The following is a 24802-nucleotide window of genomic DNA, read 5'->3' as shown; positions in this document are numbered from 1 at the left end:
GCGCTCCACACATCACTTTATTCTGGACCTTGACTAACAAAGAGATGGAAATGTGAAAGGTAAGTTTTCTTTCAACAGAGGCCCGTGGAAAGTTTGTGTGCAACGTGCCTGAGGGTCACTTCCACGCTTTTCTGATTGTCTCACAGTCTTTCTTTCTCCCTGTCATTTTGTCCCCAGCTCCCCACATCATTTTACTTTGCACCTTGACCAACAAAGTGATGGAATTGTGAAATGTAAGACCTCTTTCAACAGAGACCCGTGGAAAGTTAAACAAACTATCATCGAATAAATAGTTTAAAAAGATACACTGGAACATAAAACATGTCTCAGACCACCTGTGGTGAAAGGACATTCACTTCGTGCATCAGTTCTCCGTTAGTGGGAGCACGCGGAAGACCGAGGTTCAATTGTGGCATTAAAAGTCTCACTTTTATGTTTCCGGCCATTTATCTGCAATATTGGATGCAGAAAATCTATTGATAAAATGTTCCCACCTTCCCGAAATTAATTGCACTGATATTCCAGCGAATCTCAGATCTCTCTAATCTGCTCCACTCTGGCCTTTGAGTCTGAAGAGTGTGGTTTCAAGCCCCACCCCACCAGAGAGCTGAGCAGAGCAGAGGTTCCCAAACCGGGAACCGGGCAAGGTTATCAAGGGGTCTGAGAAGCGGGAGGCCGGTGAAACTCACAAAACAGGAGATGCCTGCAATACCAATCGTCTCCAGTGGTGGCGGTGCAGCTCTCCCCTCAACTCTCTCAGTTTGATGCTATCACAATTGCCCACAACAAAAATTTGCATTGATATCGAGTCTTTAACGCAGCAAAACGCCCCAAGGCGCTTCACACCAGCGTAATCGGACAAACAATTGACGCAGAGCCGCATGACTGGTATAGTTATCAGCCGTCGCTCAGTGGGCATCAGTCTTGGCAACGAGCTGACAATGTGTTGAAAGAAGGCTTGTCTTTCACATATTCCATCTCTTTGTTAGTCAAAGTCCAGAATGAAATGATGTGGGGAGCGGGGGAAAGAGTGACAGAGAGACACTCTGAAAAGCGTTGAATAAGTGAGACACACACGGACAGACACAATACACACACACTGACTCAGCAGACACTGATACACAGATAGATACTCAAACACACAGGTACACACACTGACAGACAGACACACACATGTCGGTTGAAACGCAGACGTGAAGGGTCTGAAAACAAAGCTCTGAACCTGCACGGGGACACCCCATTGAATTTTTTATCCATCGCCCGAAACAACTCGGCCACGTCTGCGAGAGCTCAGCTAAATTCTGCTCACTTAAAATTGCAACCATCCATCGCGCTGCAACAGACGGTCACCAAGAACGACCGTGCCTCTGGGTGTAATGTGTGTGTGTCTCATTTTTTCTCAGCTTTTCTGTGTGAGTGTCCGTTTCTCTGTCTTTCTCTCAATCGTCCAATATTCCGTTTGCCTTCTGGATTACTTGCTGCACCCGCATGGTGACTTTTTGTGTTTCATGTACGATGACACCCAGATCCCTCTGTACTGCAGCATTTTGTAGTATTTCTCCGTTGAAATAATATTTTGCTTTTTTATTGTTCCTTCCAAAGTGGATGACTTCACATTTTCCCACCTTATATTCCATCTGCCAAAGTTTTGCCCATTCGCTTAACCTGTCAATATCCCTTTGTGTCACCCTCGCAACTTGCTTTTCCACCTATTTTCGTATCATCAGCAAATTTGGCAACAATACACTCTGTGCCTTCATGCAAGTCATTGATATATATTGTAAATAGTTGAGGCCCCAGCACTGATCCCTGCGGCACCCATCAGTTACCGATTGCCATTTTGAAAATAACCCTTTAATCCCGACTCTTTGTTTTCTGTTAGTTAGCAAATCCCCAATCGATGTAATACAGAGAAATGATATTGGGACAAAGCATCAAGATAATGAAACAGTTTGGGTGGAGATAAGGAATAATAAGGGAAAAAAAAACATTAGTGGGCGTAGTATATAGGCCTCCTAATAGTCGCAACTCTGATGGAAGAAGTATTAATCAGGAGATAGTCGGGGCATGTAATAAGGGAACAGCCATAATTATGGGGGATTTTAATTATCATATTAACTGGACAAATCAAATTGGGCAGAGCAGCCTTGAGGACGAGTTCATTGAATGCATCAGGGATGGATTTCTTGAGCAGTATGTAACTGATCCTACAAGGGGGCAGGCAACCTTGGACCTGGTCCTGTGTAATGAGTCAGGATTAATTAATAATGTCCTAGTTAAGGATCCCATTGGAACGAGCGACCACAACATGGTTGAATTCCATATCCAATTAGAGGGTGAGAAGGTTGATTCTCAAACAAGCGTACTGAGCTTGAATAAAGGAGACTATGATGGTATGAGAGCGGAATTGATTAAAGTGGACTGGGAAAATAGATTAAAGGGTAAGACGGTACATGAGCAGTGGTGTTCATTTAGGGAGTTATTTTACAACTTTCAAAATAAATATATTCCACTGAGGAAAAAAGGGTGTAAAAGAAATGACAGCCATCCGTGGCTAAGTAAAGAAATCAAGGATAGTATCCGACTAAAAACAAGGACATATAAGGTAGCCAAACTTAGTGGGAGGATAGAAGATTGGGAATTCTTCAAAAGACAGCAAAAAGTAACTAAAGGATTGATTAAGAAAGGGAAGTTAGATTATGAAAAGAAATTAGCAAAAAATATAAAAACAGATAGCAAGAGTTTCTATAGTTATATAAAAAGAAAAAGGGTGGCTAAGGCAAACATAGGTCCCTTAGAGGATGAGACCGGGAAATTAATGGTGGGAAACATGGAGATGGCAAAAATGCTGAACAAATATTTTGTTTCAGTCTTTACAGTAGAGGACACTAAGAATATCCCAACACTGGACAAACAGGGGACTCTCGGGGGGGAGGAGCTAAATACGATTAAAATCACTCAGGAGATGGTACTCAGTAAAATAATGGGACTCAAGGCGGATAAATCCCCTGGACCTGATGGCTTCCATCCTAGGGTCTTGAGGGAAGTGGCAGTAGGGATTGTGGATGCTTTGGTGATAGTTTTCCAAAATTCCCTGGACTCAGGAGAGGTCCCGGCAGATTGGAAAACTGCTAATGTAACACCGTTATTTAAAAAGGGTAGTAGGCAGAAGGCTGGAAATTATAGGCCAGTTAGCTTAACATCTGTGGTGGGTAAAATTTTGGAGTCTATTATTAAGGAGACAGTAACGGAACATTTAGATAAGCATAATTTAATAGGACAAAGTCAGCATGGCTTTATGAAGGGGAAGTCATGTCTGACAAATTTGCTTGAGTTCTTCGAGGATATAACGTATAGGGTGGATAAAGGGGAACCAGTGGACATAGTGTATTTAGACTTCCAGAAGGCATTCGACAAGGTGCCACATAAAAGATTGTTACTTAAGATAAAAAATCAGGGGATTGGGGGTAATATTCTGGCATGGGTGGAGGATTGGTTATCGAACAGGAAGCAGAGAGTTGGGATAAATGGTTCATTCTCGGACTGGCAACCAGTTACCAGTGGTGTTCCACAGGGGTCGGTGCTGGGTCCCCAACTCTTTACAATCTATATTAACGATTTGGAGGAGGGGACCGAGTGCAACATATCAAAATTTGCAGATGATACAAAGATGGGAGGGAAAGTAGAGAGTGAGGAGGACATAAAAAACCTGCAAGGGGATATAGACAGGCTGGGTGAGTGGGCGGAGATTTGGCAGATGCAATATAATATTGGAAAATGTGAGGTTATGCACTTTGGCAGGAAAAATCAGAGAGCAAGTTATTTTCTTAATGGCGAGAGACTGGAAAGTACTGCAGTACAAAGGGATCTGGGGGTCCTAGTGCAAGAAAATCAAAAAGTTGGTATGCAGGTGCAGCAGGTGATCAAGAAAGCCAACGGAATGTTGGCTTTTATTGCTAGGGGGATAGAATATAAAAACAAGGAGGTATTGCTGCAGTTATATAAGGTATTGGTGAGACCGCACCTGGAATACTGCATACAGTTTTGGTCTCCATACTTAAGAAAATACATACTTGCTCTCGAGGCAGTACAAAGAAGGTTCACTCGGTTAATCCCGGGGATGAGGGGGCGGACATATGAGGAGAGGTTGAGTAGATTGGGACTCTACTCATTGGAGTTCAGAAGAATGAGAGGCGATCTTATTGAAACATATAAGATTGTGAAGGGTCTTGATCGGGTGGATGCAGTAAGGATGTTCCCAAAGATGGGTGAAACTAGAACTAGGGGGCATAATCTTAGAATAAGGGGCTGCTCTTTCAAAACTGAGATGAGGAGAAACTTCTTCACTCAGAGAGTGGTAGGTCTGTGGAATTTGCTGCCCCAGGAAGCTGTGGAAGCTACATCATTAGATAAATTTAAAACAGAAATAGACAGTTTCCTAGAAGTAAAGGGAATTAGGGGTTATGGGGAGCGGGCAGGAAATTGGACATGAAGCTGAGTTCGGATCGGTCAATGCCCTGTGGGTGGCGGAGAGGGCCCAGGGGCTATGTGGCCGGGTCCTGCTCCGACTTCTTGTGTTCTTTAGATTTGTGGTTGGGATCAGATCAGCCATGATCTTATTGAATGGCGGAGCAGGCTCGAGGGGCCGATTGGCCTACTCCTGCTCCAATTTCTGATGTTCTTATGTTCCATGAACTCTTATCTTGTGACTGTTATTCTCTGCGAGGTAAAGGTCAGAAGCAGTGGCAGGAAGCGGCAGAAGGCACGGGTGGGTGCAAGCGTGGAGAATAACAAGCAGCAGGGATACCACCTTTTATATGGCACGTTTTCGAATGCCTTTTGGAACTCCAAATATACTGCATCCATTGGTTCCCCTTTATCCACCCTGATCGTTACTTCCTCAAAGAACTCCAATAAAATTTTCAGACACGATTTCCCATTCATAAAACCATGTTGACTATTCTAGATTGTATCATGAGTCCGCGAATGTCCTGCTCCTACTTCTTAATAATGGATTCGAACATTTTCATTTGACACACACTCGGATCGGTTGAAACGCAGAGATGAAAGGTCGGAAAAGAAAACTCTGGACCGTAGTCGGCAGGATTCGAACTTGCGCGGGGAGACCCCAATGGATTTCTAGTCCATCGCCTTAACCACTCGGCCACGACTACTTGCTAAAAGTACAATGCTGCTCACTTAAAATCGCAATAATCCAGCGCTCTGCGACACAGAACAGCAGAACTGGTGTCGGTGTCAGCCGTCGGTCAGGGGGTCGATTGTTCACGCAAGTTACTCGTTTGTATAGTGGTGGGTATCCCGACCTATTACATGGTCGACCTGGCTTAAAATACACCTGGACGATGAACTTCTACGACATTTAAAGTTTTCATTTATCTCCAAAATTGGACGTGTGAAAAAACACTGATAAACGAACTCGGACAATCCCACTTTCCACAATCTAATTTCACTGATATTTCAGCGATTTTAAATCTCACTCTCCGCGTCACCTCGATGTCAGAACCACAATAATGAGCAAGAAATGAAAGGCAGAGTCGCGTTGTGAACAGACCCGGGCTAATTCAGCATCCCGAAGTGGCTGATGGAGGCAGATTCAATGATGGCTTTCAAAACGGAACGGGATAAGTACTTGAAAGGAAAAAAAATTGCAGTGCTCGGGGGATAGGGCGGGGTCGTGGGACCAGCTGGATTGGTCTTGCATGGAGCCGGCACGGACACGATGGGCCAAAAGGCCTCCTTCCGTGCTGTCACCTTTCTCTGATTCTGTGATTCAAATGGCAAAAGAGAGTCAATGATCAGTATCAAAATATAACGGAAACAGCATCAACCACAAGTGGGGCTCGAATCCACGCGGGTAGAAACCCATGGGATTTTAAATCTAACGCCTTATCCACTCGGCCATCCTGGTCCTTTTACAATCTTGCTCTATGTGTAATGTACTTGAGTGTCACTTCTTCTACGCTTTCCTTTGTCATCAAATAAATGGTTGGAATGGATTCAATGAAATTTGAAGCGTGTCAAACGCCATCTGTGGGGAGTGTCCATCAACTGCTCACGCCAGTTCCTCGTTCGTGTTGTGCTGAATATCCCCATCTGTCACGCGGTTGATCAGCGTTCAATTCTCCAATGTCGAAGTCCCGGTGTTTCTGCCTTTAAAAGCTTCACTTTCATTTATCTCCACTATTTGATGTGGAAAATACACTGAATGTCGAACTCGGACCATCCGACTTTCCACAATTTAATTTCACTGATATTCCAGCGATTTTAAAACCTGCTCTCTGCCTCACTCTTCGCCTCGATTTCAGAACACTAATAATGTGCAAGTTATGAATACGCAGAATCGAGCTGTTTGCAGACCCGGGCTAATTTCGTCGCTCCAAATAGAGAGAGAGAGACATACAGAAATAAATTTATATTCGAATATTTGATGTGGAAAAAACATTGAAAGACTAACTCGGACCATCCCACTTTCCAAAATTTAATCTCACTGATACTCCAACGATTTTAAAACTCTCTATTAAGGTCTCTCTATCTCTCTCTCCCCATGTCTCCATCTCTCTCCCTCGTTTTCTCTCTCTGTCTCTTTCTATCTCTCTCTCTGTGAATCTTTCCACAATGGCCCGTGAAATGAACTGTCATGAAATTATGACTTCAGGCGGAAAAGTCGAAATCCATTGCTCCTCAATCAGTAGATTGTCGCAATCAGTTGCTGAAAGCTGTTGATCTGACTTCAGCCGATGAAGAGCATTATTATCCCATTACCCATCGAGGGGTGCGGTGGCCAAGTGACGAAGCGTCGGTTTGCTGATCAAAACCGCGCGGGTTCGATCCGCGTCCGTACCTGTTTTCAGCTTCAAATATTAATGAAATGATCAATTTGATGACAGTTTGTTTCACTTTCCACGGGCCACTGTTGAAAGAAGACTCACTGTTCACATTTTCATCTCTCTGTTCGTTGAGATCCAGAATGAAGTGATGTGGGGTGCGAGGAAAAGAATGATCAAGAGAGACACTCAGAAAGAGATTCTCTCGGTCTGTCTGAGTCTGTGTCACTCTCTCTCCCTCCATCTGTCCAATCCCCGCAGATTTGAAAATCACAGGGTCAAAGAAGGAAACAGATTGGAACACATTGTCCCTGTGTCCTGTTTCAAAACCGACTCCGAGGAAAACGGCTCCGGTTGAATCGTAAAATGGTCAATGGTTTCTCTGTCTTTCTCTCAATATTCCGTTTGCCTTCTGGATTACATGCTGCACCTGTATTTTGAATTTTTGTGTTTCATGTACGATGATACCCAGATCCCTCTGTACTGCAGCATTTTGTAGTATTTCTCCATTGAAATAATATTTTGCTTTTTTATTTTTCCAGCCAAAGTGGATGAATTCATATTTTCCCACCTTATATTCCATCTGCCAAATTTTTGCCCATTCGCTAAAACTGTCAATATCCCTTTGTAGATACTGTGTGTCACCCTCGCAACTTGCTTTTCCACCTATTTTCGTATCATCAGCAAATTTGGCCACAATACACTCTGTCCCTTCATCCAAGTCATTGACATCTATTGTAAATAGTTGAGGCCCCAACACTGAGCCCTGCGGCACCCATCAGTTACCGATTGCCATTTTGAAAATGACCCTTTAATCCCAACTCTTTGTTTTCTGTTAGTGAGCAAACCCCCAATCTATGAGCTCTTATCTTGTGCCTGTTATTCTCTGCGTGGTAAAGGTCAGAAGCAGTGGCAGGAAGCGGCAGAAGGCACGGGTGTGTGTAAGCGTGGAGAATAACAAGCAGCAGGGATATCACCTTTTATGTGGCACCTTATCGAATGCCTTTTGGAAATCCAAATATACTGCATCCATTGGTTCCCCTTTATCCACCCTGATCGCTACTTCCTCAAATAACTCTAATAAAATTGTCAGACACGATTTCCCATTCATAAAACCATGTTGACGATTCTAATTGTATGATGAGTCCGCGAATGTCCTGCTCCGACTTCTTGACAATGAATTTTCATTTTGCACACACTCGTATCGGTTGAAACGCAGAGATAAAAGGATAAAATGATAACTCTAAACCGTAGTCGGCAGGATTCGAACCTGCGCGGGGAAACCCCAATGGATTTCTAGTCCATCGCCTTAACCACTCGGCCACGACTACTTGCTAAAAGCACAACGCTGCTCACTTAAAATCGTAATAATCCAGCGCTCTGCGACACCGAGCCGCAGAACTGGTGTGGGTATCAACCGTCGGTGAGGGGGTCGGTTGTTCACGCTCGTTGCTCGTTTGGATCGTGATGGGTATCCCTACCTATTACATGGTCGACCTGGCTTCAAATACACCTGGACGGTGAACTTCTTCTACCTTCAAAGATATCATTTATCTCGAACATTGGACGTGTGATAAAAAGGACTGATAAACGAACTCGGACAATCCCACTTTCCACAATATAATTTCACTGTTATTTCAGCGATTTTAAATCTCACTCTCCGCGTCACCTCGATGTCAGAACCACAATAATGAGCAAGAAATGAAAGGCAGAGTCGCGTTGTGAAGAGACCCGGGCTAATTCAGCATCCCGAGTGGCTGATGGAGGCAGATTCAATGATGGCTTTCAAAACGGAACGGGATAAGTACTTGAAAGGAAAAAGGTTGCAGTGCTAGAGGGATAGCGCGGGGGAGTGGGACTAGCTGGATTGGTCTTGCATAAAGCCGGCACGGACACGATGGGCCAAAAGGCCTCCTTCCGTGCTGTCACCTTTCTCTGATTCTGTGATGCAAATGGCAAAAGAGAGTCAATGATCAGTATCAAAATGTAACGCAAACCGCACCGACCAGGAGTGGGGTTCGGACCCCACGCGGGTATAAAACCATCGGATCTTAAATCCAACGCCTTAACCACTCGGCCATCCTGGTCCTTTCATAATGTTGCTCGATGTGTAATGTGCTTGAGAGTCACTTCTTCTACGGTTTTGTTTGTCATCAAATAAATGGTTGGAATGGATTAAATGAAATTTGAAGCGTGTCCAACGCCATCTGTGGGGAGTGTCCATCAACTGCTCACGCCAGTTCCTCGTTCGTGTTGAGCTGAATATCCCCATTTGTCACGCGGTTGATCAGCGTTCAATTCTCCAATGTCGAAGTCCCGGTGTTTCTGCCTTTAAAAGCTTCACTTTCATTTATCTCCACTATTTGATGTGGAAAATACACTGAAAGTCAAACTCGGACCATCCGACTTTCCACAATTTAATTTCACTGATATTCCAGCGATTTTAAAACCTGCTCTCTGCCTCACTCTTCACCTCGATTTCAGAACACTAATAATGTGCAAGTTATGAATCCGCAGAATCGAGCTGTTTGCAGACCCGGGCTAATTCAGCCGCTCTAAATAGAGAGAGAGAGACATACAGAAAGGAATTTATATTCGAATATTTGATGTGGAAAAAACATTGAAAGACTAACTCGGACCATCCCACTTTCCAAAATTTAATCTCACTGATACTCCAACGATTTTAAAACTCTCTATTAAGGTCTCTCTATCTCTCTCTCCCCATGTCTCCATCTCTCTCCCTCGTTTTCTCTCTCTGTCTCTTTCCATCTCTCTCTCTGTGAATCTTTCCACAATGGCCCGTGAAATGAACTGTCATGAAATTATTCCTTCAGGCGGAAAAGTCGAAATCCATTGCTCCTCAATCAGTCGATTGTCACAATCAGTTGCAAAAAGCTGTTGATCTGACTTCACCCGATGAAGAACATTATTATCCCATTATCGATCGAGGGGTGCGGTGACCAAGTGGCAAAGTGTCGGTTTGCTAAACAAAACCGCGCGGGTTCGATCCGCGTCCGTACCTGTTTTCAGCTTCAAATATTAATGAAATGATCAATTTGATGACAGTTTGTTTCAATTTCCACGGGCCACTGTTGAAAGAAGACTCACTGTTCACATTTTCATCTCTCTGTTCGTTGAGATCCAGAATAAAGTGATGTGGGGTGCGAGGAAAAGAATGATCAAGAGAGACACTCAGAAAGAGACTCTCTCGGTCTGTCTGAGTCTGTGTCACTCTCTCTCGCTCCTTCTGTCCAATCCCCGCAGATTTGAAAATCACAGGGTCAAAGAAGGAAACAGATTGGAACACATTGAGCCTGTGTCCTGTTTCAAAACCGACTCCGAGGAAAACGGCTCCGGTTGAATCGTAAAATGGTCAATGGTTTCTCTGTCTTTCTCTCAATATTCCGTTTGCCTTCTGGATTACCTGCTGCACCTGTATTTTGACTTTTTGTGTTTCATGCACGATGATACCCAGATCCCTCTGTACTGCAGCATTTTGTAGTATTTCTCCATTGAAATAATATTTTGCTTTTTTATTTTTCCAGCCAAAGTGGATGAATTCACATTTTCCCACCTTATATTCCATCTGCCAAATTTTTCCCCATTCGCTAAAACTGTCAATATCCCTTTGTAGATACTTTGTGTCACCCTCGCAATTTGCTTTTCCACCTATTTTCGTATCATCAGCAAATTTGGCCACAATGCACTCTGTCAATTCATCCAAGTCATTGACATCTATTGTAAATACTTGAGGCCCCAACACTGAGCCCTGCGGCACCCATCAGTTACCGATTGCCATTTTGAAAATGACCCTTTAATCACAACTCTTTGTTTTCTGTTAGTGAGCAAACCCCCAATCTATGAGCTCTTATCTTGTGCCTGTTATTCTCTGCGTGGTGAAGGTCAGAAGCAGTGGCAGGAAGCGGCAGAAGGCACGGGTGTGTGCAAGCGTGGAGAATAACAAGCAGCAGGGATATCACCTTTTATGTGGCACCTTATCGAATGCCTTTTGGAAATCCAAATATACTGCATCCCTTGGTTCCCCTTTATCCACCCTGATCGCTACTTCCTCAAATAACTCTAATAAAATTGTCAGACAGGATTTCCCATTCATAAAACCATGTTGACGATTCTAGATTGTATGATGAGTCCGCGAATGTCCTGCTCCGACTTCTTGACAATGAATTTTCATTTTGCACACACTCGTATCGGTTGAAACGCAGAGATAAAAGGATAAAATGATAACTCTAAACCGTAGTCGGCAGGATTCGAACCTGCGCGGGGAAACCCCAATGGATTTCTAGTCCATCGCCTTAACCACTCGGCCACGACTACTTGCTAAAAGCACAATGCTGCTCACTTAAAATCGTAATAATCCAGCGCTCTGCGACACCGAGCCGCAGAACTGGTGTGGGTATCAACCGTCGGTGAGGGGGTCGGTTGTTCACGCTCATTGCTCGTTTGGATCGTGGTGGGTATCCCGACCTATTACATGGTAGACCTGGCTTCAAATACACCTGGACGGTGAACTTCTTCTGCCTTCAAAGATATCATTTATCTCGAACATTGGACGTGTGATAAAAAAGACTGATAAACGAACTCGGACAATCCCACTTTCCACAATATAATTTCACTGATATTTCAGCGATTTTAAATCTCACTCTCCGCGTCACCTCGATGTCAGAACCACAATAATGAGCAAGAAATGAAAGGCAGAGTCGCGTTGTGAACAGACCCGGGCTAATTCAGCATCCCGAAGTGGCTGATGGAGGCAGATTCAATGATGGCTTTCAAAACGGAACGGGATAAGTACTTGAAAGGAAAAAGGTTGCAGTGCTAGAGGGATCGCGCGGAGGAGTGGGACTAGCTGGATTGGTCTTGCATAAAGCCGGCACGGACACGATGGGCCAAAAGGCCTCCTTCCGTGCTGTCACCTTTCTCTGATTCTGTGATGCAAATGGCAAAAGAGAGTCAATGATCAGTATCAAAATGTAACGCAAACCGCACCGACCAGGAGTGGGGTTCGGACCCCACGCGGGTATAAAACCATCGGATCTTAAATCCAACGCCTTAACCACTCGGCCATCCTAGTCCTTTCATAATGTTGCTTTATGTGTAATGTGCTTGAGAGTCACTTCTTCTACGGTTTTGTTTGTCATCAAATAAATGGTTGGAATGGATTAAATGAAATTTGAAGCGTGTCCAACGCCAACAGTGGGGAGTGTCCATCAACTGTTCACGCCAGTTCCTCCGTCGTGTTGTGCTGAATATCCCCATCTGTCACGCGGTTGATCAGGGTTCAATTCTCCAATGTCGAAGTCCCGGTGTTTCTGCCTTTAAAAGCTTCACTTTCATTGATCTCCACTATTTGATGTGGAAAATACACTGAAAGTCAAACTCGGACCATCCGACTTTCCACAATTTAATTTCACTGATATTCCAGCGATTTTAAAACCTGCTCTCTGCCTCACTCTTCACCTCGATTTCAGAACACTAATAATGTGCAAGTTATGAATACGCAGAATCGAGCTGTTTGCAGACCCGGGCTAATTCAGCCGCTCCAAATAGAGAGAGAGAGACATACAGAAAGGAATTTATTTCCAATATTTGATGTGGAAAAAACATTGAAAGACTAACTCGGACCATCCCACTTTCCAAAATTTAATCTCACTGACACTCCAACGATTTTAAAACTCTCTGTTAAGGTCTCTCTATCTCTCTCTCCCCATGTCTCCATCTCTCTCCCTCGTTTTCTCTCTCTGTCTCTTTCGATCTCTCTCTCTGTGAATCTTTCCACAATGGCCCGTGAAATGAACTGTCATGAAATTATTAGTTCAGGCGGAATAGTCGAAATCCAAAGCTCCTCAATCAGTCGATTGTCGCAATCAGTTGCTAAAAGCTGTTGATCTGACTTCACCCGATGAAGAACATTATCATCCGTTTTTGACTCGTGGGGTGCGGTGGCCAATTGGAAAAGCGTTGGTCTCATTATAATAGAAAAGCGCGAGCTCGATCCCCGTCCGTACCTGTTTCCAGCTTTAACTTTTAATGAAATGACCTATTTGATGACAGTTTGTTTCACTTTCCACGGGCCACTGTTGAAAGAAGACTCACTGTTCACATTCCCATCTCTCTGTTTGTTCAGATCCAGAATAAAGTGATGTGGGGTGCGAAGAAAAGAGTGGGAAAGAGAGACACTCAGAAAGAGAGAGAGACACTGGGACAGAAAGAGACTCTCTCGGTCTGTCTGAGTCTGTGTCAGTCTCTCTCGCTCCATCTGTCCAATACCCGCAGATTTGAGAATCACAGGGTCAAAGAAGGAAACAGATTGGAACAAATTGAGCCTGTGTCCTGTTTCAAAACCGACTCCCAGGAAAACGGCTCCGGTTGAATCGTGAAATGGTCAATATTTTCTTCTTCTTTCTCTCAATAGTCCAATATTTCGTTCGCCATCTGGATTACCTGCTGCACCTGCATGGTGACTTTTTGTGTTTCATGTACGATGACACCCATATCCCTCAGTACTGCAGCATTTTGTAGTATTTCTCCATTGAAATAATATTTTGCTTTTTTATTTTTCCTGCCAAAGTGGATGAATTCACTTTTTCCCACCTTATATTCCATTTGCCAAATTTTTGCCCATTCGCTTAATCTGTCAATATCCCTTTGTAGATACTTTGTGTCACCCTCGCAACTTGCTTTTCCACCTATTTTCGTATCATCAGCAAATTTGGCCACAATACGCTCTGTCCCTTCATCCAAGTCATTGATGCATATTGTAAATAGTTGAGGCCCCAGCACTGATCCCTGCGGCATCCGTCAGTTAACGATTGCCATTTTGAAAATGACCTTAAATCCCGACTCTTTGTTTTCTGTTCGTCAGCAAATCCCCAATCTATGAGCTCTTATCTTGTGCCTGTTATTCTCTGCGAGGTAAAGGTCAGAAGCAGTGACAGGAAGCGGCAGAAGGCACGGGTGTGTGCAAGCGTGGAGAATAACAAGCAGCAGGGATATCACCTTTTATGTGGCACCTTATCGAATGCCTTTTGGAAATCCAAATATACTGCATCCATTGGTTCCCCTTTATCCACCCTGCTCGCTACTTCCTCAAATAACTCTAATAAAATTGTCAGACACGATTTCCCATTCATAAAACCATGTTGACTATTCGAGATTGTATTATGAGTCCGCGAATGTCCTGCTCCGACTTCTTGACAATGGATTTTCATTTTGCACACACTCGTATCGGTTGAAACGCAGAGATTAAATGACAAAATGGTAACTCTAAACCGTAGTCGGCAGGATTCGAACCTGCGCGGGGAAACCCCAATGGATTTCTAGTCCATCGCCTTAACCACTCGGCCACGACTACTTGCTAAAAGCACAATGCTGCTCACTTAAAATCGTAATATTCCAGCGCTCTGCGACACCGAACTGCAGAACTGGTGTCGGTCGCAACCGTCGGTGAGGGGGTCGGTTGTTCACGCTCGTTGCTCGTTTGTATCGTGGTGGGTATCCCTACCTATTACATGGTAGACCTGGCTTCAAATACACCTGGACGATTAACTTCTTCTGCCTTTAAAGATATCATTTATCTCGAACATTGGACGTGAGATAAAAGGACTGATAAACGAAATCGGACAATCCCACTTTCCACAATATAATTTCACTGATATTTCAGCGATTTTAAATCTCACTCTCCGCGTGACCTCGAAGTCAGAACCACAATAATGAGCAAGAAATGAAAAGCAGAGTCGCGTTGTGAAGAGACCCGGTCTAATTCAGCATCCCGAAGTGGCTGACAGAGGCAGATTCAATGATGGCTTTCAAAACGGAAAGGGATAAGTACTTGAACGGAAAAAAAAGTGCATTGCAAGTGGGATAGGGCGGGTAGTGGGACCAGCTGGATTGGTCTTGCATCGAGCCGGCACGGACACGATGGGCCAAAAGGCCTCCTTCCGTGCTGTCACCTTTCCATGATTCTGTGATGCAAATTGCAAAAGAGAGTCAATGATCACTATCAAAATGGAACATCTACCAGGAGTGTGGTTCGAACCAACGCGGGTATAAACCCATTGGATCTTAAATCCAACGCCTTAACCACTCGGCCATCCTGGTCATTTCACAGTTTTGCTCTATGTGTAATGTACTTGAGTGTCACTTCTTCTACGCTTTTCTTTGTCATCAAATAAATGGTTGGAATGGATTCAATGAAATTTGAAGCGTGTCTGACGCCATCTGTTGGGAATGTCCATCAACTGCTCACGCTCGTTCCTCGTTGGTGTCGTGCTGAATATCCCCATCTGTCACGCGGTTGATCAGGGTTCAATTCTCCAATGTCGAAGTCCCGGTGTTTCTGCCTTTAAAAGCTTCACTTTCATTTATCTCCAATATTTGATGTGGAAAATACACTGAAAGTCGAACTCGGACCATCCGACTTTCTACAATTTAATTTCACTGATATTCCAGCGATTTTAAAACCTGCTCTCTGTCTCACTCTTCACCTCGATTTCAGAACACTAATAATGAGCAAGTTATGAATCCGCAGAATCGAGCTGTTTGCAGACCCGGGCAAATTCATCCGCTCGAAACAGAGAGAGAGAGAGAAACAGAAAGAAAGAGAAACAGAGAGCGAGACACAGGAAGAGAGACGGAGAGTGAGAGAGGCACTGATGAGGGCGCAGAGGAGGTTTGCGAGAAATATCCCACATTCAACAATGAAATGAATGGCCAGTTAATCTGCGTTTTGGTGGTGTTAGTTGAAGAAGGAAGTTTCGCAAATTGTCATCAAATAAATGTTCAAAATAGATTCACTGAAATTTGAAGGGTGTCCAACGCCATCTGTGGTGAGTGTCCATCACCAGATTACACCAGCTCCTCGTTAGTATTGTGGTGAGTATCCTCGCCTGTAACTCGGGCACCCGCGGTTCAATTCCCCGACCGAAAGTGGAACTTTTGCTGCCTTCAAAATCTTCACTGTTCGTCCTGTGCCAGTTCTTCGTTGGTGTCGTGGTGAAGGACAGGAAGAGACAGAGAGAGAAAGACATCGGAAAGGGCGCAGAGGAGATTCACCAGAAAGATCTCACATACAGCAATGAAAAGGATGTTCAGTTCATCTGCTTTTTGGTGGTGTTCATTATCGTCCAGGTTTGGAAATTTGCGACCAGCAAGGCCCCACAAACAGCAATGACAGAGTAACAGGTGCATGAGGCAGATGGAACAAGACTTTCAATGAGCAGTATCAAAATGTAACGGAAATAACAGTTATCAGAAATGGGTTTCGAACCCACGCGGGTATAAACCCGTTGGATTTTTAGTCTAATATTTTAACCCCACGCCTCCATGCTTGTCGATGTGTTGAGATGGTGCTGAGTATCCCCGAGTGGTTAAAGCGATGGATCAGAAATCCATTGGGATCTTTCCGCGAAGGTACCGATCCCGCCGACTGCGGATGCCATTATCAGCGGTTTAACATGCAGCAAACTTCTCATTCTTCAGTGAATTAAAAATGCACGGCTTTGAACACTTCGAGTTTTATGCTCGTTGGAATTGATCTGCAAGATTTCACGAAATCGACGACAGAAATAGAACAAAGAATGTGCCAAATGACCGATAGTCTGTCTCTCTCTGTGTGTTTGAGTCACCCGATGTGTTTCTGTCTGTTTGTGTGTGTGTGTTGGTATGTGCGCGCGCCACACATTTTCTCCGTTTTTCTGAAGGGGTCTCTGTCTCTTTCTTTCTCTCCCACACTCTCTCCCGCGTTCCTCACATAACTTGACTCTGGACATGATCCAACAAAGAGATGGAAAAGTGGTCGTTCATCTTCTTTCACCAGTGGCCCGTGGAAAGATACATAAAGTATCATTAAGCACCAGGCCGAGTGGTCAAAGACTTAAGATCCAATTGGTTCACAACCGGGTGAACCCCATTCCAGGCAGCTCTTTAATTTAATCCCGTTACACTTTCATACTGCTCAGTTCCACTCGTTTCCCATCTGCATTATGTACCTGTTACTTTGTCATTGCGGTTTGTGGGACCTTGCTGTGCGCATGGCTGGAAACCTGGACGATAATCTTTCCTCAAACAATACCACCAAAAAACAGATGAACTGTTGGTTCTGATATCGAGGTGAAGGGTGAGGCAGAGAGCAGCTTTTAAAATCGCTGGAATATCAGTGAAATTAAATTGTGGAAAGCCGGATGGTCCGAGTTTGTCTTTCAGTGTATTTTCCGCATCCAATATTGCAGGTAAATTACAAGAGAAATGAAAGTGAATCTATTAAAGGCAGCAAAAGTGTAACCTCCCTGTCAGGGAATTGAATCCTGGTCTTCCGCGTGGATTTTTCTCTCTGAATACACAGATTCCAATGTTGAAAACGTGACAGGAACATTCTCTCCAACACGAATTATATATAAGACACTTGGAAATCTATGAACAGACATTGATAGCCTCATGGTAGCACTGGGTCTGGATATGGAATGGCCGGTTCAAATCACTGGAGAATGATAAGAATCCCATCGTTTTAATTCTGTTTGGGAATCAAATCACTTCTTTAATTTTTTTAAATAAAGCATTGAGCAATATAAGAGCATAAGAACATAAAATAGGAGCAGGAGTAGGCCACTCGGCCCCTCGAACCTGCACCGCCATTCAATAAGATCATGGCTGATCTTCGACCTCAACTCCACTTCCCGCCCGATCCACATATCCCTTGATTCCCGAGAGTCGAAAAAATTATCGATCTCAGTCTTGAATATGTTGAATGACTCAGCATCCACAGCCCTCTGGGGTTGAGAATTCCTAAGATTCACAACCCTCTGCGTGAAGAAATTCCTCCTCATCTCAGTCTTGAATGGCCGACCCCTTACCCTGAGACTATGCCCCCGAGTTCTCGACTCTCCAGCCAGAGAAATCAGCCTCTCGGCATGTACCCTGTCAAGTACCCTCATAATCTTATATGTTCCAATGAAATCACCTCTCATTCTTCCAAACTCCAGAAAGTATAGTCCCATTCTACTCAACCTCTCTTCATAGGACAAACCTCTCACCCCAGGAATTAATCTAGTGAACCTTCGTTGCACCGCCTCAAAGGCAAATATATCCTTCCTTAGATAAGGAGACCAAAACTCTGCGCAATACTCCAGGTGAGGTCTCACCAATGCCCTGTACAACTGTAGTAAGACTTCCTTACTGTTGTACTCCAACCCCCTTGCAATAAACGCCAACATGCCGTTTGCCTTCCTCATTGCTTGCTGCACCTACATAATCACTTTTTGTGTTTCTTGTGCGAGGACACCCAATTCTCCCAAAACACCAAATTTTACTAATTTCTCAACATATAAAAATATTCTGCTTTTCTATTTTTCATACCGAATTGTGAAACCTCACATTTCCCCACATCATACTCCACCTGGCACCTTCTTACCCATTCACTTAGCCTGTCTATATCCCTTTGCAGACTCTTTGTGTCCTCCTCACAGCTTACTTTCCCACCGAGCTTTGTATCATCAGCAAACTTGGATGCATTACACTCGGTCTGTTCATCTAAGCCATTGATATAGATTGTAAATAGCTGAGGCCCAAGCTCCGATCCTTGCGGCACCCCACTAGTTACAGCCTGCCAACCTGAAAATGACCCATTTATCCGTACTCTATTTTCTGTCCGTTAACCAATCCTCTATCCGTGCTGATGGATTATCCCAACTCCATGAACCCTTACATTGTGCAACAACCTTTGATGTGGCATCTTATCGAATGTCTTTTGAAAATCCAAATGTACGACATCCATGTTCACCTTTATCTATCCTGCTAGTTGCATCCTCAAAAAACTCGAATAAATTTGTCAAACACGATTTCCCTTTCATAAAACCATGTTGACTCTGCCGAATCATATTATGATGTTCGAAGTGCCCTGTTACCACTTCCTTAATAATGGATTCCAGCATATTCCCGACGGCAAGAGGTCAGGCTAATTGGCCTGTCGTTCCTTGTTTTTTCTCCCCCTCCCTTCTTGAATAGCGGGATAACATTTGCTGCATTCCAATCTACTGGTACCATTCCAGAATCTAGAGAATTTGGGAAGATCATAACCGATGCATCCACTATCTCTGCAGCCACCTCTTTTCGAACTCACGGATGTTGGCCATCAGGTTCAGGGGATTTGTTGGCTTTTAGTCCCATTAGTTTGTCCAGTACTTTTTCTCCAGTGATATTAATTGTATTAAGTTCCTTCCTCTCATTTACCCCCTGGTTCCCCATTATTTTTGTTGTGCTTTTTTTGTCTTCCACTGTGAAAACAGAGGAAAAAAATATTTGTTTAACGTATCTGCTACTTCCTGATTACCTATTATAATTTCTCCTGTCTCAGCCTGCAAGGGACCAATGTTTACTTTTGCTACTCTCTTCCTTTTTACATCGAAACATAGAAACAAAGAAAATAGGAGCAGGAGTAGACCATTCGGCCCTTCGAGCCTGCTCCGCCATTCAATATGATCATGGCTGATTCTTTATCTCAATACCATATTCCCGCTCTCTCCCCATACCCCTTCATGCCTTCTGTGTCTAGAAATCTATCAATGTCCTTCTTAAATATTTTCAGTGACATGGACTCCACAGCCTTCTGGGTAGAGAATTCCATTGGTTCACCACCCTCTGAATGAAGAAATTTCTCCTCATCTCAGTCCTAAATGTCCTGCTCCGTTTCATAGCCTGTGACCCCTCGTTCTGGACTCCCCAGCCAGGGGAAACATCCTCCTTGCATCCAGCCTGTCTAGCCCTGTCAGGGCTTTATACGTTTCAATGAGATCCCCTCTTTTTCTTCTAAACTCTGGTGAATACAGGCTTAGTCGACCGAATATCTCCTCATACGACAGTGCTGCTATCCCAAGAATCAATCTGGTGAAACTTCGCTGCACTCCCTCCATGCCAAGTGTATCCTTTCTTCGGTAAGGAGGCCAAAACTGCACACAAACAGGTGTGGTCTCACCAAGGCCCTGAAAACTGCAGTGAGACATCTTTTCTCCTGTACTCAAATCCACTTGCAATGAAGGCCAACATACCATTTGCCTTCCTAACTGCTCGCTGCACCTGCATGCTTGCTTTCAGTGATTGGTGTACAAGGACACCCAGGTCCTTTTCTACATCAACGTTTCCCAATCTATCACAATTTAAATAATACTCTGCCTTTCTGTTTTTCCATCCGAAGTGGATAACTTCACATTTATCCACGTTATTCTGCATCTGCCATGTATTTGCCCACTCAATCAACTTGTCTAAATCGCCTTGAAGCCTCTTTGCATCATCGTCACAAATCACCATCCCACCTAGTTTTGTATCATCAGCAAACTTGGAAATATTACATTTGGTTGCCTCATCCAAATCAGGGGACCAAAGAACGGATCCCCGCGGTACCCCACTAGTTACCACCTGCATCCCCGAAAAAGACCCATTTATTCCTACTCTCTGTTTCCTGTCTGTTAACCAATTTTCAATCCATGCCAGTATATTCACCCCAATCCCATGTGATTTAAGTTTGTTCACGAACCTCTTATGTGGGAGTTTCTCAAAGGCCTTCTGAAAATCATAATGCACCACATCCACTGGTTCCCACTTATCTATCCTACCAGTTACACCCTCAAAAACCTCCAGTAGGTTTGTCAAACAAGATTTCCCTTTCATAAATCCATGTTGACTTTGTCGAATCCCATTGATATTTTCGAAGTGTCCTGTTATCACATCCTTTACAATAGACTCGAGCATTTTAACCACTACTGATGTTAGGCTAACCGGTCTGTAGTTCCCTGTTTTCTCTCTCCCCCCTTTTCTAAATAGTGTGGTTACATTTGCCACCCTCCAATCTGCAGGCATTTCTCCAAAAACTATACAATTTTTGAAGATGACAACCAATGCATCCACTATTTCCATAGCGAACTATTTTAATACTCTGGGATGCAGATTATCAGGCCGTGGGGATTTATCGGCTTTCAGTCCCATTAATTTCTCCAGCACTATTCCTTTACAAACACTAATTTCCTTTAACACCTACTTCTCACTCGACCCTTGGTTCCCGAGCATATCTGGGAAGTTGTTTGTGTCCTCTTCCGTGAAGACAGAACCAAAGTATTTGTTTAATTGCTCTGCCATTTCCTTGTTCCCCATTATAAATTCTCCCGTTTCTGACTGTAAGGCACCTACATTTGTCTTCAGTAATCTTTTTCTTTTTACATACTTGCAGAAGCTTTAACAGTTTGCTTTTATGTTCCTTGCAAGTTTACTCTCATGCTCTATTTTCCCCTTTTAATCTTTTTTGCTGAATTATAAACTGATCCCAATCCTCAGTCTTGCTACATTTTCTGGCAACTTTATATGACTCCTCTTTGGATCTAAATTTATGCTTAATTTCTTTTGTTAGCCATGGTTGGGCCGCTTTTCCTTTTGTGTTTTTGCGCCAGAAAGGAATGTATAATTGATGCAGTTCATGCATTCATTCCTTAAATGTTAACCATTGCCTCTCCACCATCATGGTAATCCCCAATCTATCACAGCCAACTCATTCCTCATTCTTCGTAGTTTCCTTTGTTTAGATTTAGGACCCTAGTTTCGATTGGACTATTTCACTTTCCATCTAAATGAAGAATTCTATCATGTTATGGCCATTCTTTCCAAAAGGACCACGCAAACAAGATCATTAATTAACCCCTTCTCATTGCACAATATCCAATTAGGGATAGCCTGTTCCCGAGTTGTCTCCTCAACGTACTGGTCTAAAAAACCATCTCAGACTCGCTCCAGGAATTCATCCTCCACAGTATTATTACCAATTTGGTTTGGCCAAGTCAAGATGTAGATTAAAGTCACCCATGATTACTACAGTACCCTTGTTACATGCATCTCTCATTCCCTGTTTGATGCCATTCCCTATATTACCACTGCTGGTATTGATTCATGTTATCATGAAGAATCTTTTTTGTTTTCATTTTATTCCGTTTACCTTATTTTATGGACACTGCACAAATGGCGGATGAAAATAAAATCAGCAATCATTTTGAGAGAATTGTTGTAACCTGGAGTTCAGGTTACATGAGCTGATGCCTGATTGCTGGACGCTTAAGTTTCAAGTATTGATTGGTAAAATATGGTCCTTGCCTGGGCACAGTTTACACTCCAGGGATTTGAGCAGAAAATCACGGCTGACACTCCAGTGCATTACTGAGGGAGCGCTGCACTGTTGGAGATGCCGTCTTTAGGATGAGTCGTTAAACTGAGGACCTCACAGGTGGATGTAAAAGATCCCATGGTACTATTCGAAGAAGAGCAGTGGAGTTCTCCCCGATGTCCTGGCCAATATTTATCACTCAACCAACATCTAAACAGATTATCTCATCATGTTCTTCATTGCTGTTTATGGGAGCTTGCTGTGCTCAAATTGGCTGCCTGCATTACAACCGTGAGTACAGTTAAAAGTATTTCATTAATTGTAAAGCGCTTTGGGACAACGTGACACTGGGAAAGGCGCTATAAACATGCAATACTTTCTATCTTTCTCATTCTGCATGGTGTCATTTTACTGAGATAATCTGATACACCCCTCTACCCATGATTCCTCTCTTGATTTGTGCTTTTTGCATACTTAAATATTGTTTTTTTAATGTATATACGTGTAGATTGCCCACGTCTATTTTTCTGATTGGAAGAATTTTGATGAAGAAGATTCTCCACGCCCGAAACGATAACCTTTGTTCTTTCAGATTTAGAATATTTTGCTTTTTGTTGCAGTGCTGTGGGACCCTGTCCAGTTTACTAACACAACAGAAGGGGTAAGAGTACAGGCTGATTTAATACAGAATACAACAGGTCACTGGGAAAGTTACACACTGTACAGAGCAGCTGATAAAACTCCTGCTGTAAATAAAGGGCAGGGTCAGTTACACAAGACTGAGTGACTTTATTGTGCAGCCTCCAGGCATCATCTTTACAACTGTCAAAATTAAACCTAAAACCTGTTCCCCCAGAACAGACATTAACTGGCTCGCCTGCTTCATCTGCTGCTGTTCTGCTTCTGCACTCACCCACTCCAAGCTGATTACAATGAGTTGTTTTATGATTATTTCGTGCTCTCTGTGTGTTGATCACATTCCTGTGTCTACCTTGCTGTTTTTTTTTATCTGTCTGTCTTTCACTGTTTCTGTCTCTCTGTCAATATATTTATCTTTCTCAGTCTTCTTTCTGGCATTTTTCTGTCTTGTTACTTCACCCTCTTTTAATTTCTATCTCTGTATCACTGTTCCATTTCTATATTTTTTCTCTGTCACCCTTTGCTTCTCTCTTTGTATCTCTATGTTTCTGTCTTCCATCTTTATCTCTTCTTTCCATTTGCCTCGCTGTCCCTCTCGCTCGTTCTCTCCCCACTCTCTCTCTATCTCTGTCTCTTTTGCCTTTTCACCCCCTTTTCAACTCTTTCTCTCTCTTTCGCTCTGCCTTTCACTCTCTCTGTTCTGTCTCTCCTTTTCATTATTTCTCTCTTCACTTTCTCCATCTCTTTCTTTTTTATGAATTCACAATCAACTTTAATTTCGTTGTACGCAGACTGTTTAAATGCATCATGAATTCTTGCACATTAGTCCAACATTATCTTTTATACAAATGAAGAAAAAGTAACAGTACAATTGGACGCTTTTTATCAACATAAAAACATCAATTTCTTCTGTTCGGATACATATATTGTAATTATATTCATAAACATATTTATTTACATAGCTGTCTCCGCAGTTCAGAATTAATTCATTGTGTAAAGTGTTTTGAGATGTGTTAATATAAAGGACAGTGTACAAATTCCGTTTTATTGAATTACATTGTCCATTTGTAGACCAGAAAATATCCGCCTCTTTCTTTTGTTGTCTCACTTTGTCTCTTTTGCTGTCTGTCGCTCTCCTGCACTGATTCTTTCTGTGTCTCCAGTTCTCTTTGCTTCACTTCTTTTGTCTCGATCGCCCTGTTTCAATCTCTCTTTGTAATTTTCCCTGTGTGCCTCTCACTTTCTGTCCACTTTCCACCTGCACCTCTGAGTTTCTTTCACCATTTGTCCACCTGTTTCTCTCAACTTTCTCTCGCTGGTAAACTCCCTCTCTTTCCCTTAATCTGTGTTATTCATTTCCTGTCTCTGTTTTCTAATGTATACATGCTCCTTTCCTGTTTGTGCTTTCTCTCCCTGTATTTCTTTCTCATTATATTTATCTCCTTCCACGTTATTTCCACCTCTCTTGTCTTTTCTATTTATCTTCCTGCCCCCACTTTGTTTCTGCCCTTTATTCTTTCTCCCTCTTTTCTGTTTATTTCTTTTTCTTTTTGATTGTCTCGAGATGTTTCTCCATCAAAATCTCATACTCTGTTTCTTTACGTCTTTCTTTAACTTGTTAACTGTCCTTTTCTCTCTGCCCCTTTCTGTACTTGAGTCACTTTCACTTTCTTTTTCTCTACGTCTTCCTTTCTTTCATTTTCTTCACTATTCCTTTAACAATTATCTGCTTTTCTCTCTGTTTATGGCTCTAACTGTCTCTCATTTCCCTTTTCTATCTGCCTCTGCATGTCAGTTTATCTCAATGTGTCACCCTGACTCTTCCTCTCCTTGCCTCCATCTATCTATCTATCTATCTATCTATCTATCTATCTATCTATCTATCTATCTATCTATCTATCTATCTATCTATCTATCTACTTGTTGGTCTGTCTGTCTGTCTATCTCTGTCATTCTATCTCTCCATTCATGTGGAGTGCACCCATTCTGATCAGGCCGACAGCATCTACTTTGATTGACAGGTTTGGCCATTTTGCAGGACGGCCATTTAGTTGAAGTCCAGTTGAGCTCTTTCGTGCCGTCTGTTTGAGCAACAATTCATGTGTTGTCTGCAGAGCGAATCACGCCTCAAAGGGTCATATTATCAATAAAATATAATTTCAGA

The 24802-nt window shown here is 43.1% G+C and overlaps 7 non-coding genes and 1 pseudogene across 7 annotated transcripts; all 8 read right to left on the bottom strand.

Moving 5' to 3' along the window:
- LOC137315730 (zinc finger protein 585A-like) overlaps window positions 1-21002 on the bottom strand; it is a 92106-nt pseudogene extending 71104 nt beyond the window's left edge.
- On the bottom strand, window positions 5093-5174 carry trnas-aga (transfer RNA serine (anticodon AGA)). The gene has a single exon. It is a non-coding gene; the product is annotated as a tRNA-Ser (tRNA).
- trnas-aga (transfer RNA serine (anticodon AGA)) lies at window positions 8095-8176 on the bottom strand. The gene has a single exon. It is a non-coding gene; the product is annotated as a tRNA-Ser (tRNA).
- Window positions 8849-8932, bottom strand: trnal-uaa (transfer RNA leucine (anticodon UAA)). Its single transcript has one exon. It is a non-coding gene; the product is annotated as a tRNA-Leu (tRNA).
- On the bottom strand, window positions 11099-11180 carry trnas-aga (transfer RNA serine (anticodon AGA)). The gene has a single exon. It is a non-coding gene; the product is annotated as a tRNA-Ser (tRNA).
- trnal-uaa (transfer RNA leucine (anticodon UAA)) lies at window positions 11854-11937 on the bottom strand. The gene has a single exon. It is a non-coding gene; the product is annotated as a tRNA-Leu (tRNA).
- On the bottom strand, window positions 14136-14217 carry trnas-aga (transfer RNA serine (anticodon AGA)). Its single transcript has one exon. It is a non-coding gene; the product is annotated as a tRNA-Ser (tRNA).
- trnal-uaa (transfer RNA leucine (anticodon UAA)) lies at window positions 14881-14963 on the bottom strand. The gene has a single exon. It is a non-coding gene; the product is annotated as a tRNA-Leu (tRNA).
- Window positions 21003-24802: the final 3800 nt, after the last annotated feature.

The sequence above is a fragment of the Heptranchias perlo genome, unplaced genomic scaffold (genome assembly GCF_035084215.1).
Source record: "Heptranchias perlo isolate sHepPer1 unplaced genomic scaffold, sHepPer1.hap1 HAP1_SCAFFOLD_56, whole genome shotgun sequence".
NCBI classification, from domain to species: Eukaryota; Metazoa; Chordata; class Chondrichthyes; order Hexanchiformes; family Hexanchidae; genus Heptranchias; species Heptranchias perlo.
This window is presented reverse-complemented; position numbering and strand designations above follow the sequence as displayed.